Here is a 15,457-nt window from a genome sequence, read left to right as displayed (position 1 = left end):
TTACTTTTTTAAATTTTCTCCCCAAAAAGGATAAGTATGTTGGTAGGAAGAATTCTGTGTTGTGTTTAAAATGAGGATTTTAATATTTTCTTGAAAACTAAAGACTGATGAAAGAGTGATAAATAAGAACAAGAGAAGAGAAGAGAAGCCCTTACTACCACATAGAAGAATGAAGTGGTGGATTTGCAGACACTGTAGGAATAATTCTGTGACTTGAGTTGTGTGTGTAGAAGCTACTCAGGGTGACATAGGTTAGCTAGTTGTGGGTGTTGGATTGCAAGCTGGAAAGTAAGCTGTTTTCACCTATCTACTAAGATATTTTCTTAGAAAACTGATAGCAAATACTACATTAAGCTAGAAGTAGTGCAATTGAATACTTGTAGTGCAAGTGAATACTTCAAAAAATGGGAAGTGCTTGCATATGCTTTATTTGCTTATTAATTTCTTATTTGGATTTAGGGTCCATACCAGGTGGTGTACAGGGCTTGCTCCATGCTCAGGCATTGCTCAGGAAATCATCTGGAGTATGAACTTAGGTTAGCAGTAAGCTAACAATTAGCTTAACATATATACAATCTATCTAGTTCTATATATGTTTTAGTATAACTGGGTTTAGAAAGACCAAGAATTATTGCAGATAGAAAGTCAGAGAAAGAAGCTCAATAAGGTATACATATACTAAGTGTGGACTAAAGGAGTGATGTGTGTATAGGTTATGTTATTTTGTGTAGGAGGGTGATGTGAGTGTATATTTAAAATCAGTGATGATTTCTCAGAAAGAAAGTCAAAAGGAGACAATGCCATAATAACAAGCTTCATGAATCTGCCATTTCTTAGAGTTATTAGAACAAGATACAGCTTGATTAGTATTCCTCCTGGGCCTTTGGTTAAATTCCAGCTAAGAGTTTTATTTCCCTGAAATATGATTCCAATATGATGATCATAAGCCTTGGTTAATTTTAAGACATTTCTCTTCACTTATGAAAAAAGGACTCATCAGCAATCCCTGCCAAAAACTCATTAAAATACCTTTAAACTCCACTTTAAGGTCATTTTTAGTATTCGTTGCACTGTTAATTAGAAAACTGCAGTTGCTTTATTCCTACCAGAAAATCTTGCTAGTAGTGTCTCTGAGTCTGGCATTTTGCTGACTGCTCTGTTTCCCTAAATTTAACTCTAACAGAATAAATGGCTCTATTTTTGCTTTGCTATATTTTCTTTAGATATTATTTTTGCAACCTCAATCATGGATACACCTAAAACTGGCATTTATTAATTTATCAGAATGTTCTTTACATTCACCACACAGTTGGGGGAGTTGCCAATTAAGTTTGCTACTGAGAAAGTGAGATCACAAAAAATAAATTTATATGTTCAGAGCCTATCAAATTAAATCCAAGTTTCCTAAAAGTACAAAATGTCTCATATGTAAATTCACTGCAGACTTGTTGCTGCATCTTTGCAGACATTCAGCAAATATGACTCAGTTTTTGCTCTCAAAAATGCATGGAGAAACATGTAGAGTTGACTTTGTATGAGTGATAAATTTTGTATTTATGACAGAGATGTTGCTCTCAATCAGACAAAAATAAACCACAAAGAAATATAGTAAGGGAATAACAGATATTTAAGATAACAAAAACTCAGAACTTCAGCACTGGTCTTCAATAAGACTCTTACCATGGTGAGGACTAGGGGTTATGGTGTGGGGAAAGAGGGGAAGGGGAACAATAGTGGCGATAAATGGTCATTCTGGAGCAAGTGCTGGCATGGTTGAATCTGTTGTGCATGAAAACTTATCAGTAATGGTAATCAGTAAAGCACAGTATCTACAAGAAAAAAATTCAGGTTCAATCCCTGGCATCTCATATGAGCCTCCCAAGCACCACTAGGAGTAATTCCTGAGTGCAAAGCCAGGAATAACCTCCCTGAGCACCACTGGGTATGCATACAAACAAAACATACATGTCATAGAAGTATGCTCAGGGGTGTTAGGGGAACCAGTGATGTGGGTGGAAGAAAATAAATATTGGTCAAGGGATTGATGTTAGTGCATTCTATGCCCCAAACTTAATCATGAGTAACTGTAAATTATGGTGCATCAATGGTTTTTTTAAACAATCCTTTGCATCTTTTGTCATGGGGACAGATGACTTAGTTTCTTACTCACTTTAGGGACCTTATTTCTACAGTCAGTGGTAAACCATTGCCATGCTTCACAGTTAGAGAACTCCTAAAGAACTCTGAGAACTCTTTAAAATACTGAACCCATTTATTTTTATTTTTATTTTTTTGGTTTTTCAGACACACCCATTTGATGCTCAGGGGTTACTCCTGGCTAAGCGCTCAGAAATTGCCCCTGGCTTGGGGGGACCATATGGAACACCGGGGGGATTGAACCGCAGTCCTGATCCTTGGCTAGGGCTTGCAAGGCAGATACCTTACCTCTAGTGCCACCTCGCCGGCCCCAGTGAACCCATTTATAACCTACTGAATTTTTTATTTTTAGGGCACAGGAATCTGTAGTATATAAGCCTTAAGGATAATTATGGATGAATCCTCTGATTACAGCTTGGCAACCAGTAGTTTATACTGTAAATATAAAGAAATATTAAAACTGAAAACTGGTATTTAATTCAGGCAAGGTGATGACTTCACCTTGCACTCTACCTTATATCCTCTTGTTCTAAACCTGAAAGTTAACAAGGTACCCCAAACGTAATAGAAATAAAGTGGAAAATATTTCTGACTAACCATTTCAGTGATCTAATATTAGTTTAATAGGATTCAGGAAAACCCGGTCATGGCCTTAGTAAACATATGCATACTCTATTCTCTCTTTCTCTCTTTCTCTCTTTCTCTCTCTCTCTCTCTCTCTCTCTCTCTCTCTCTCTCTCTCTCTCTCTCTCTTTCTCTCTCTGCCAAGTCTGTGTGGTTTGCTGCTGCTAACTTTTGAAGCACTTAATGCTTTGGAATGAACTTTGTTCCCCTACTTCAATGCCTACCCATATGACTCAGGAAAGTGGGAAAAGAGGTAATTAGGAGGATAGAAAATGCAAAGTGGAAGTCTCTCTTGTAGATGTCTGAATTTTCTTAAGTCTTGAATAGAGTTATATGGGGTGGGGGACTGACTGGGGGATTTGAGGGTGTTGACTTCAGAAGCTCATTTAAGGTCCTTATAGTTTAATTTCAGAAAATTGTTTTGTTTTGTTTTGTTTTTGGGTCACACCCAGCGGTGCTCAGGGGTTACTCCTGGCTGTCTGCTCAGAAATAGCTCCTGGCAGGCACGGGGGACCATATGGGACACCGGGATTCAAACCAACCACCTTAGGTCCTGGATCGGCTGCTTGCAAGGCAAATGCCGCTGTGCTATCTCTCCGGGCCCATCTGTGATGCTTTTAAGTCATCCAGCAGGAACAGTTTGAATCCTCTTTCCCAAGGTGTCATCCTCTGCATGTAAATTGTGCTATCTCTCTGGGCCCTAACTTCAGAAAATTGACCTCCAGACTCACTTACATGGTTGTTAGCAGACCTTGGTTCTGTGCCAAGTGAGTTGAGAAGTGTGGATTTTCTTATGATGCAGTATCTGTCATTCCAGGAGTCAATGACAAAAGAGAGAAGGAAAAAGAGTTAGAGAATGTTAGAGGTGGGATGGAAGAGACAGATCTAATCTCAGACATGATATCCTATTACTTTTGTATGTTCTATTAAAGAAGTATATCTCCAAGTCCATTCCACGTTCAAGAATAGAGGTTTTAAGTACTTAATACAGGGCTTTGAGGCAACAATATAGAAAATTTTATGGCCCCAACTTCCTGATATAAAGGGGATTACTGAAGTATGTTCACAGAAGAGAACCCTGACCCTATTATCTTTCCTCCTCATTAAGCCAAAAATATAGATAAATTTACACACCTGTTAGTTGTATAATTTGATACTAATAATACATGAAACATATATACAAGCATGTAGCCCTGATATGATTCCTTATCATCATCCACTCATGCTTCTCATGCCCAACATCTTATGCATAGTCATAAGCTTAGTTTACTCCTTAAAAAATCCTTGCCTCAAAACATGGTATATGCATCTCCCTTGAGAACATCTATTATGCATGTGTGTATATATGTGTGTATGTGTGCTAGTTAATGAATCTCTGCTAGTTGCTATACTCTGTTTCTTCCTTGAATTATTTCTCTGACAAAGATAAAGAACCTGGGTTTTATAGGGTGAAGCCTCACATATATTTTTCAGGACCTCAAAGTGAGCTCATGCTCATCTAAGTTTTATGGGGTCCCTGAGATTCTAGGTGGTAGGGGTTTATTCTCACTCAGACTGAGTAGAATTAAGGTGTGACTTGATAGTGATTTTGTGGGACTGGCAGGGTAACTGCTAATATTGACTAGGATCTTTCCAGAAACATCTCTTATTTTCCTGGAGATTCAAAGGTAAGAATTCAGCTGGATATTCCCTTATCTATGGTCTTCCTGAGTCTGTTTTTAGATTACAAAGCAGTGATCTTCAGTAGCTCCAGTTTAACTCTTGCCCGGAATTTCACATTTTCAGCTTTAAAAAAAACAGTGTAAAAGAAATAAATGACAATACATGAACTCACCCTTGTAATGTTGTAATACCACTTAAACATGAAATCACTACAGCTTATCTGAGACTGACCTAAAATTTCCATTCTCACAATCAATTTCTTTCCTAGGCCAAACTTTAACCGTATCTAACCTAGATGGCAGTAATTTTCTTCTGTCCCCCTCTTTTAAGAGATGTGTTTTTTCTACTTAGTATAGAATTATCTTTAAAATATTCAACCCCTCAGATCCTGTCTGACCTCAGCTTAAAACATTTGGTGGTTGATTGTGAATGAAAAGAACAGAACTAAAAGACTTCACCATGCACCATAAGGCCAATTATTGTGTGATTTCTACTTACCTTTCTGAACTCCCCTTAAGATGACTTCTGCTTACCTGTACAGGTTCTTTTTCTCTTCAGGATATTGACAGTCAGGGCATTCTTCCTTCTGATCTTTTTTTTTTTTGTGGCATTTTTCTTCCCTGACTTTATTTATACACTATGGTTTAAAAGTTGTTCATAATACATTTTTGGGGGTGCATTCTAGGTTTTATTTTAATTTTTTTTATTTTTAATTATGAGAACAAAGATGCAAAGAAAGAGGACAAGGTAAAGTTACAATGAAAGGACAATCACCCATAACATAATTCTCAGAAGAAGTCCCTTTGCTGATATCTTAACTTTGAACTTTCAGCCAAAGAACATTAAGATAAATAAAACAAAATCCATGTACAATTACTTTGTCCCTCAAGTCCCCAGATTGTAACACATTATAATGTTTCTTAACAGCACACAAGGCAATCTAAAGCCATAAAACTTACGTAACTCCTTAAACATTAGAGGCATAGTATTTTTTACATTTCCATGTACATGCATATTAGCTTAAGTTAACCTCAAATTTTAAGTGTTTTTTTTTTTTTTTAGGATTAGAGTCAAAGAAGCACAGTAAAAACGGTGTTAGAGTGGCAATTGTTGCTTGCATAGGTCCACCAAAATATGAGGGGCATGGAAAGGAATAATCTTGGCCTAAATACAAAGAGACCCTACCACTGAAGTTTCCTGGCATAAGACCAACTCTAGGCTCCAGGCAAGCTAGATCATCCAATCCAAGATATTGTCTGTAGTGCCAACACACTTTTATTTTTCACACAGTCTCTGTTGTTGGTATCATGTTTCTGTATTAAAGATTCTGGAATCTGCATATCCTACATTGATGTCAGGAAGTGGAGCATCCTCTCGGTTCACCTCACCATTAAAGGGCAATGCAGGGAGCCCTGTCCTGTAAGCAGGTCGTTGTTGTTGTTAAGTCTTCTCAGTGTTAAAGGAAGTCTCTTTTGAGCAGGTCGATGTCTGAGCAGTGGTAGGGTCTTCCGTGGTAGAGGATTGCTTTCAGGTGATGTTATAGACAAACCTGGATGTTTCGTGGATGGCTTCCCTGGTTCAGGGGTGAATGGAAAATGCCCTTTCTTCTGAGGTCTGTGCCAGGTCGTTATGTCAATGTTCAGGGTTAAGGTCCCTTTGCACTACAAGATTTGTGTGTTGCAATCTCTATTAGATCTTATTTGTATGTATACTATTTTCCCATCTTAATGTGCCTATGCAAAAATGGAGCCATGCACTTGGCGTTATTGGCACATATGGGGGCCATAAGAACAAGTCCAACAATACCCATGACATAGTTCAATCATAAGCATTAAACTGGGGGATTCTTTCACCATAATTCCTTGTTGAACAGCTCATAAAGAGAAGATAAAAAGTGGTTAGAATCCTCACTGTATAAGAGAATAGTTAGTAAACTTATACCTATCAGAGAAAAAACACAAAATATTCTAAAGAAATACGTGTCCATTTTATGTCTTTTGAAACAGTTTGGGGTTGTTACACACAATGCACAGCTTTGGTCTGTGATTAGGATTGTGCAGTACTGAAGTTAAAAAGAGTAATGTGGGTTAGTGATGCTTTGAGGGGGGGTGAGAGAATTAAGGAGTAAAAATGAGCTTTGTAGGGGTGTGGGAAAGGGCAGAATACAAAATGGACATTCTGGATAGGATACGCAATACATAACATAAAGATAAGGAATACTCAATACATGCAGTGCGCACAGGGGCGCTATCCCCCGCACGGTTTTCCATATGTAGACTGGTCAGAAATTGCCAGTGACAAACTTAGCGCAACCGAGCAAATCTCAGCACACCCCAAGTTAGGACCCACCATTTCTGGCCTCCTGGGCTGGAACCCCAGAAGGCCTGGAGGCTGGGGGCAGAAGAGGGGAAGGCTGGGGCCTATCAAGGCTCCCAGCGCACCCAAGTTAGGGAGAAGGCCTTCCACATGGGGTCTCCCCAAACCCCATGCCGGCTAGAGCTAGCCTCCAGCTCAAGAGAGGATCGATAGAGAGCTGGTCTTTTTTTTTTGGTTTTTGGGTCACACCCGGCAACGCTCAGGGGTTCCTCCTGGCTCTATGCTCAGAAATCGCCCCCAGCAGGCTCAGGGGACCATATGGGATGTCAGGATTCGAACCAACGTCCTTCCGCATGCAAGGCAAAAGTCTTACCGCTGTGCTATCTCTCCGGCCCCAAAGTCTTTACATGGCTGCTCTTTCATGGTCTTCAGTTTTCAGTTGGATGTTTCCACTCTTGAGAGCCTTCTCTGATGATACTTTTTAAGGTAGATGGCCCACATCTAGAGGTAATTTTTAAAATTTCTTTATTTTCCTCCCTAGTACTTCAATAATCTTTAATTACCTCATCACTATTTTTTTTTATATTCTTACTTATTGCTGTCCCCATCTACTTGGAAAACAAGTTCCATGAGGTAAGTGACTACTTGATTTTTATGCTTTTGTATCTGTGGGAATTAACTATGTTATTGGGCTATAGTATATTTGCTCTTGGATTATAGTATATTTACCGCAAATAGTTATTGAACGAGTAAATGCATTAGAAAACCTATGCTAATGTTCAACAATGGTCTGGTACATAACAAATACTAAATATATATTGACACATTATGTCTCACATATATGTTTACCTCTATGTCACAAAACAAGCAAAACAATGAATTTTCCTTTAAATTAAGTAATCATTAGCTTAATATATAGGGTTGCATTGTGCCACAAGATAGAAAAGGATTAACAAATGATTGCTAAAGATCTATGTTTTTTTTATAATTATCTTTATTTAAACACTGTGATTACAAACATGATTATATTTGTATGATTACAGTCATGTAAAGAACACCCCCCCTTCACCAGTGCAACATTCCCACCAGATCTATGTTTTTTAAGTCCCTAGATGGTTAATTGAATTTTCACATTTACCTATTGACATTAAAGCTCCCAAACTGTAAAGTGTTATGTTCTCTGTAGAGAAGTGTGAGACAAGTGAGTGTTTTGTTTGGGGGCACAGTTTATACTATGAAATTAGTTACTTAATAGACTTTCTTTTTGGAAGTATCATTAACTCAAGCTTACCAATAATTGCTCTTCTTATACTTGAAAAAAATGCCTTATTTGTGCTAGAATATTTGTTCTTTAATCATGGTTAATAACAGTGATAAGGATAAAATATTTTATCTCAGGAAAATATATCAGATGAAAAATAATCTTTTCTAATATAATGGCCTCCACTGTAAGGATATTCTTTCAGGATAAGGAGTCTCCCTTTCCTAGCTGTTCTTGGGATGCTTCCCTTAACAAAGAGCCTGCATATGGACAACATTTATTTTAATTTTTATTGAAAGCAATGTGAATTACAAGTATTTCATAGTTGTAGTTAAGGTACAAAGTTGGTAAGTTGTATTTAAGATACATTAGGGTCATTCCCACCATTAGTGTTGACCTCCTGCCACCAAAGTTCCCAGAATGCATCTCATACTTCCATCCTTAGTCCTCTGGACTGCTAGTGCAACAAGTCCCCTTTGTGCATAGCTTGTTATAGTTTGGGCCTCTTGATTCTATTGTTGTTGATTTTGGTTTGGTTATATAGGTATGACCATTTTTTATTTTCACTGATCTTGGTTTTTGCCCAGATCCTAGGACAAAGTGTCTTCTGATTTCAGCTCACTGTTAGGTGATGAGGTAAGGTAACCTGCCTTTAGATCAAGATTGTTGTTTCCTCATCATCAGGGTGCCATATTAACCTACCTGGCTCAAGTTGATGCCAGAGTGGTATTAGAGCCTCACCCGGAGAGAGTTTGATTCCTGGTGCAGGAAACTGCCAGCTCTAAGGTTGATATTCAGGGATCAGGTTTGGGCAGTCAATGTCTGATCACATGAGGTCTAAGTCAAGTCTAAGGTCTAAGTCATTTGTCCCCATGATAATGGGGTCCTGTATTATAAAATCTATGGGTTCTTATCCCTAGTAAATAAGAAGATTTCCCCATTTTAGTGTGCCTATGCAAAAAGGAATGATGCCATATTATATTGTTGGTGCATTTGGGGGTAAAAATGACAAGCTATACAATCTCTGTGCTCTAGTTTTGACCTGAGCTCTTATCCAAGAAAGACTTTTCTATTAGCATTTCTTACTAAGCAGAACCAAAACAAGCAAAAAAGTGGGGGGATGGAGGAGATTACCTTTACATATAGAAATAAACACACTAAGAATTATAACTATTAAGAAAAAAGCATACAACGAAAATATAGATATCCCCATTAAGTCTTTTGAGATAGTCTGGAGGGGTGGTTTAAGATCCAGGGCACATTTTTATCCTGCACTGTGGTTTATGGAGTCTGAGAAATGGTTTGCAGTAGTAGGTACTGTCCTCGAGCTGGGGGTCCATCTGGAGCTGAATCTGGTTGCAAGCAACAGTCCACACTGAGGGGAAGTGGAAGAAAAAGGGGCACATAGAATGAATCAGAATGAGCAGTGACTGCAGCTTCTTGCTGGGGTGAGAGATGGGGGCTGAGAGGGTGTTCTTTCGCTTTGGGAGCCAGGTGGCAGCTTAGGAGGCAGGGGGAAGATCTCTGTTCCTGAAGAGTTAAGAACTGAGGGTAAGGAGAGTTAAACAGGGAGATAAAATGGATCAGGTTTGAGGGGGTGAGAGGATAGAAGTTTTGTAAGGTGGTAAATGGGGAGGGGTGGAGGTGAAGGAGGGATAATATATAACAGGGACTATATACAATATAGGCACGGATTATTATTAATTAGATTATTATTATACAGATTAGGCAAATATAGAAGAGACACTATATACACATTCACACCTACTTATAAAAAGACATTAGAGACCATATGGAACCCCCAAGCCAGGAGCAATTTCTGAGCGCATAGCTATGAGTAATTCCTGAGCATGAAAGGGTGTGGCCCCCAAACAAAGCAAAACAAAACAAAAACAAAACAAACAAATAAACAAAACATTAGAACAGGGACCAGAGTGGTGGCGCCAGTGGTAGGGCACTAACCTAGGACAGACCACGGTTTGATCCCCTAATGTCCCATATGGCCCCCTAAGCCAGGAGCTATTTCTGTGCACAGAGCCTGCAGTAACCCCTCACTGTCACCGGGTGTGGCCCAAAAATAAAAAAAATTAAAACATTATTATAGGTTTTTGTAGTGAGAGATTGATTGAACACCTACTCAACTAAACAGCTGTTTCCATTGTTACAGGTTTCTTTGTAGTATCAAAGTGAGTAAATGCATTGTGTTTCTCCTCTTTCACTTGATTTGTTCTCTTCTTCTCGCTATCCCTTGGCACCTAAGGTGTTCAGAGTATCATTTAGACCATTGTGTTTCTTCATTGAATTATTTTAAGTACCACATTTAAATGATATCATTCTATATTTATCTTTTTTTCTGGATTACTTCATTTAACATACTATTTTTTAGTTTCATCTATTTGCTGTAAATTGTATTCTTGTATCATTTCTTACTGCTATGTAGTATTCCATTGTATATATGTACCACATCTTCATGATCCACTCATTTGATGTTGGACATCTAGGTTGATTCCAAGTCTTAGCTATTGTACTTAGTGCTGCAATGAATAGTGGTGTGTGCATACATACTTTTGGATGAATGTCTTTCTATCCTGGGGATAGTTACCCAAGAGAGGGGTTTCTGGGTCATATGACAGCTCAATTTGAGTTTACTGAGGACCCTCCATACTGTTTTCTATAGGGATTGGACAAGGCAGCATTCCCACCAGCAGTGGATAAGAGTCCCTTTTTTACCACACACCCGCCAACAGAGATTGTTCCTATTATTTTCGATATGTGTCATCCTTACTAGTGTAAGATGGTACCTCATTGTTGTCTTGATTTAGGTTTCCTTGATGATAAGTGATGATGAACATGTTTTCATGTTGGCCATCTGTTGGTCTTCCTCAGACAAGTGTCTGTTCAGATCTTCTCCCCATTTTTTTATATTTTTTTAGGCTTTGTGGAGCTAACCTTTGTGAGTGCTTTGTATATCCTAGATATCAAACCTTTATCTGATTATTTAATGCAAAAATTTTTTAATGCAAAAAAAATTTTTTATGGGCAACATTTTAAAGTGCTTTACATAAAAGGGAAAGTGAATTAAAGTCTTGTTCACACTTTATACAGTCTATGACAAAAGCATAAGATCAAAGTACTGGCTTTCAGTCGCTATTTTATTGTTTACTGACAGTATGACAAAATAAATCTAGCATGACTTTCCTCAAGAAAAATCCTTCAAAGAAAATAAAACTTGAATTATGGTACAAAAGCATAGGAAATTGTTAATTTTGTGACAATGGATTGGTGTGTTAACAAATGTTACCACAGGGGTAACACAACAGGTAGGGAGTCCGTTTACCTTGCATGCAGCTACCTGGATTCATCTCCAGCATCCCATGTGGTCCCCCCTGGAACCTGCCAGGAGTGATTTCTGAGTTCAGAGCTAGGAACAACCTTGAGTGCTGATGGGTGTGCCGCCCCAAAACAAAACAAACAAACAAAAAACAACCTCCCCCCAAAAAACCCCCAAAACAAAACAATATAACTAAAACAAACAAAAACTCCATAAAAATCCTAAATATTACCACAAGGTTACCACATTGTGTTTGTGGGACAACAAAGTGGTACTAACAAGATAATTTACTAAGAGAAGTTGGTTATTTTAATTCCTCATTCTTCCTGCTGGTTTAAGGAAATCTGTTTTTTCTGTTTTTTTTTTCCCCCTATATTTAATCTCTTCAGCTTCTCTTTCTGTAAAAGAGACCCAGTGATAGTGTAACCTCAAATCTCTGTACTCTGTTTTGAGAAGACTCATCTAGGGATTTTTGATTTTATGTGTCTAAATATTACTCAAAAAGTGAAAAGAAAATAGGATATACAATAAACAGTAGCTTATAAATATTTTGCAATTTCTTCCTGAAAATCAACTAGAATTCTTTCCCATTAATTTTATCTATCACTTTGCTCTTGGAAAAAAAAAACGCTCATCAGACCTCCTACCTTTTAAACTCCATCCTTATAGAAGGAACTTTCTTAAAGCAGTTATGAATAGACAATGTAGTTTATTAGTAATTCTTACTTGTCCCAAGTGGGTAATTTGTATTTCTGAGGATGTTTGCCTGAGTGATTTCCATTTTAACTGAGTCTCTGCATCATCCAAGAAGAAGCATCTCAAGCACCTCTCACTCTGGATAATGATGTGCTCAGCAAGGGTTGTCTCTGAATAAAAAGAGACCTCTAATAGGGTTTTATGCTACACTGAAACTCCCAGCCAATTTCCCTATACTTGAAAGAAAATACATTTGACTTGTAAATTTTGCTTTAAATTTTCCTCCTGAAACGAGGCTGTAATTTAATTCAATTCACAAACATTTTTGAATGCTTCTGTGTGACAGGCCTCATCTGAAGAACTCAGGATAAAAAAGATGAAAAGGCATGGCCCCAGTGTTGCAGAACTTCAAGTAGCATAGGAGAGACAAAGTTTCAAAGCAGCACATGTCTGGTTGTTCTCTTGTAGAGGCGGAGCACAGGGAGAAAAATTTCTAAACTGGAGGATATTAGGTATTGAATTTCAGAAGATGTCTTCTTTATCTGCTTTCCAAGTTGGTGGCTTCAAGCAGTAATGTTTATCATCATTTCTATTGGTCAGGAATCTGGACATGGTACAAGAGGGTAGTTTTTTTTTTTTTTTTTTTTTTTTTTTTTTTTTTTTTTTTTGGTTTTTGGGCCACACCCGTTTGACGCTCAGGGGTTACTCCTGGCTATGTGCTCAGAAATCGCCCCTGGCTTGGGTGGACCATATGGGACGCCGGGGGATCGAACTGCGGTCCTTCCTTGGCTAGCGCTTGCAAGGCAGACACCTTACCTCCAGCGCCACCTACCCGGCCCCAAGAGGGTAGTTTTTGTTCAATTTTTCATTAGACTGCAGTCAACATATCAGCTGGGTTGCTGTCATTGCTACAGCTTGACTATTTACATTTGGCTCATGTGGACATTTTTCCATTGTTGGAAAAGATTAGTGACTCCCAATTGGACGAAGGGAAGGGCCTCTTGGAAGGTTGCCTCCCAATTGTGCTGAAGGACCATCTTCAACTATGACTTTGTTTACATTTTCTTGACTTACAGATTTCAATTGGGCATCCCATACCTTGCAATTGTTTCTTCAGAGACAGTGAGAGAGTATGAGCCAAATTTCTATTTTAAAGTCACAATCTTTCAAAACTTAATCTCTTAAGTCACTCCCATCCCTTTTTAGCCATCTTCTATTGATAAAAATCAAGTCACTAGTTTAATCGATACTCAAGGAAAGGGGATTACTTGCAATAGGGCATGGGTACCAGCAGGAATGATAGGTGAGAGAGGTTTGACTTCAGTGAAGGACTCAAAAGAACAAAACCATGAAAACAGGAATGGAGAAATCTGAATATCTGACTGGAGTTTGTAGAGCAGAATGGACAGGTGATGGGATGATAAAACAATCAAAAATGAGACCAGAGGGCCCGGAGAGATAGCACAGCGGCGTTTGCCTTGCAAGCAGCCGATCCAGGACCAAAGGTGGTTGGTTGGAATCCCGGTGTCCCATATGGTCCCCCGTGCCTGCCGGAAGCTATTTCTGAGCAGACAGCCAGGAGGAGCCCCTGAGCACCGCTGGGTGTGGCCCAAACCCCCCCCCCCAAAAAAAAAATGAGACCAGAAATATATTAAGATAAAGGTTCTACAGGGCTTGGAATAAAGAGGTAGAAAAAACTGAATTTGACTTACGGTTCTATTGAATCCCCTAGGATTTTAGTGGAGAGTCATGATTATATAATTGCTATTGAAAGGTCACCTTTAGGGAAGTGTTGATAAAGGGGTATTCTTCTCATTCAGGACTGATCCTATTACACCCTTCTAATCATCACACATGTTATCTTTTTGGTCTGAAGGACAGCCATTAGTGACCTGTTAATGGAACACTGGATCCTTGTGTTCTAGTCATGAAATGCCTGAAGAATGTCTGTTGAATTTTTTTTTTATTTTTCCCCAGACAAACTTAAAAAACAAAACAAAACAAAATCTCAGATAGAGGGCAATTGCCAGTTCATTCCTTAGTGGGATAAAATGCAATTAGCATTTACAAATTGTTCACTTAGCCCCACTAGTGGAGAACCAGTCTCTCTATCTTGAAATCTTATTGTTTTGAAGTTGAAGAGTCTTGAAAAACCATTGTGAAGCACTAAAACAAACACAATAAATATGGGCTCTGGTAACCTTTCAAAGATTTAGAATCTTTATGAAATAAAGCTCAACAAAGCAATTGTGCTTTGGTTTCTTGTTTGTAAAGCAAGAAACTTGAACACTGTGGTGTCTGAGACTTCAGAGAATTTCATATTCTGAGCTCTTCTGTAACAGGCAGAATTACTGAACAAACAGCTTGTTGATTTTGCTTCCAGAAGTCAATCTTAGAACAGGGTATATTCTTTCCATTCCAGCCTGACAGTAATTCCTGGCTTTGTGTGTGTGTGTGGGGGGGGGGGGGGAAGAGGGTGATATGGGCTGGGTTACATCCTTGTAGAGAAAGGATATTTTGTCTTCTATTTTTGAAAAATGCATAGAGAAACAATTGTTAAGAAAGCATTGAATTTTATGATTATATTTACTTGCCTATGTACTTCTGACAGGCTGAACTTTGATTGCCTTTTCAGGAGATACACTGTCATTTCCAAAAGGATGTCTATAGACTTGCAGGGCTGCTGGCTTGTGGAGTGGAACTATACTATCGATGATACCCATCCAGTTTTTGTTATCTTGAATCTAGAAGAGGCTTATGGAGTTACATAAAGGGGCTCTCTATTCAACCTAATGAAAGTTTTTGATGTTGGCAACACATTAAATGAGAAAAAAGGAGCCAGAGCAGTGGTGTGGAGCATTAAGGCATCTGCCTTGCTGGCGCTAGCCTAGGACGAACTGTGGTTTAATACCCCGGAGTCCCATATGGTCCCTCAAGCCAGGAGCGATTTCTGAGTACCCAAAAGTAACCCCCAAGCATCACCGGTTGTGCCCTCTCAAAAAAAAAAAAAGATGAGAAAAGAAATAAAAAAATACTGCCTTAATTTTTCTAATGAAAATTACTCTACATAGGACATACAGTATCTAATTAGACATATTTATTGACAAAGGAAATGGAAAATGTAGGATTTCAAGATAGCTGTAGATCCTGCCCCTTATGGTGGTGGTGGCAGGATTTGCTCAGCAGCACAAAAATATATATTTAGAAGGCTCAGCTGCCATTTGACAATTTGTACGTCTTTTTTGAAAAAGATTCTGTCCATTTTGTCTCAATTCTTTGATGGGTTGGATTTTTGAATATACTTATATTAGTGCTTATATATCTTGGATATTAATCAGATTAGTGATGGACAAATAACTTCTCCTAGTCTGTGAATGTCTTTGTAATTGGGTCAGAAGAATTCTGCCTAT

This window comes from Suncus etruscus, chromosome 1 (assembly GCF_024139225.1).
Source record: "Suncus etruscus isolate mSunEtr1 chromosome 1, mSunEtr1.pri.cur, whole genome shotgun sequence".
Lineage (NCBI taxonomy): Eukaryota > Metazoa > Chordata > Mammalia > Eulipotyphla > Soricidae > Suncus > Suncus etruscus.
The sequence above is the reverse complement of the archived record's forward strand: the minus strand, read 5'-3'. Positions refer to the sequence as shown.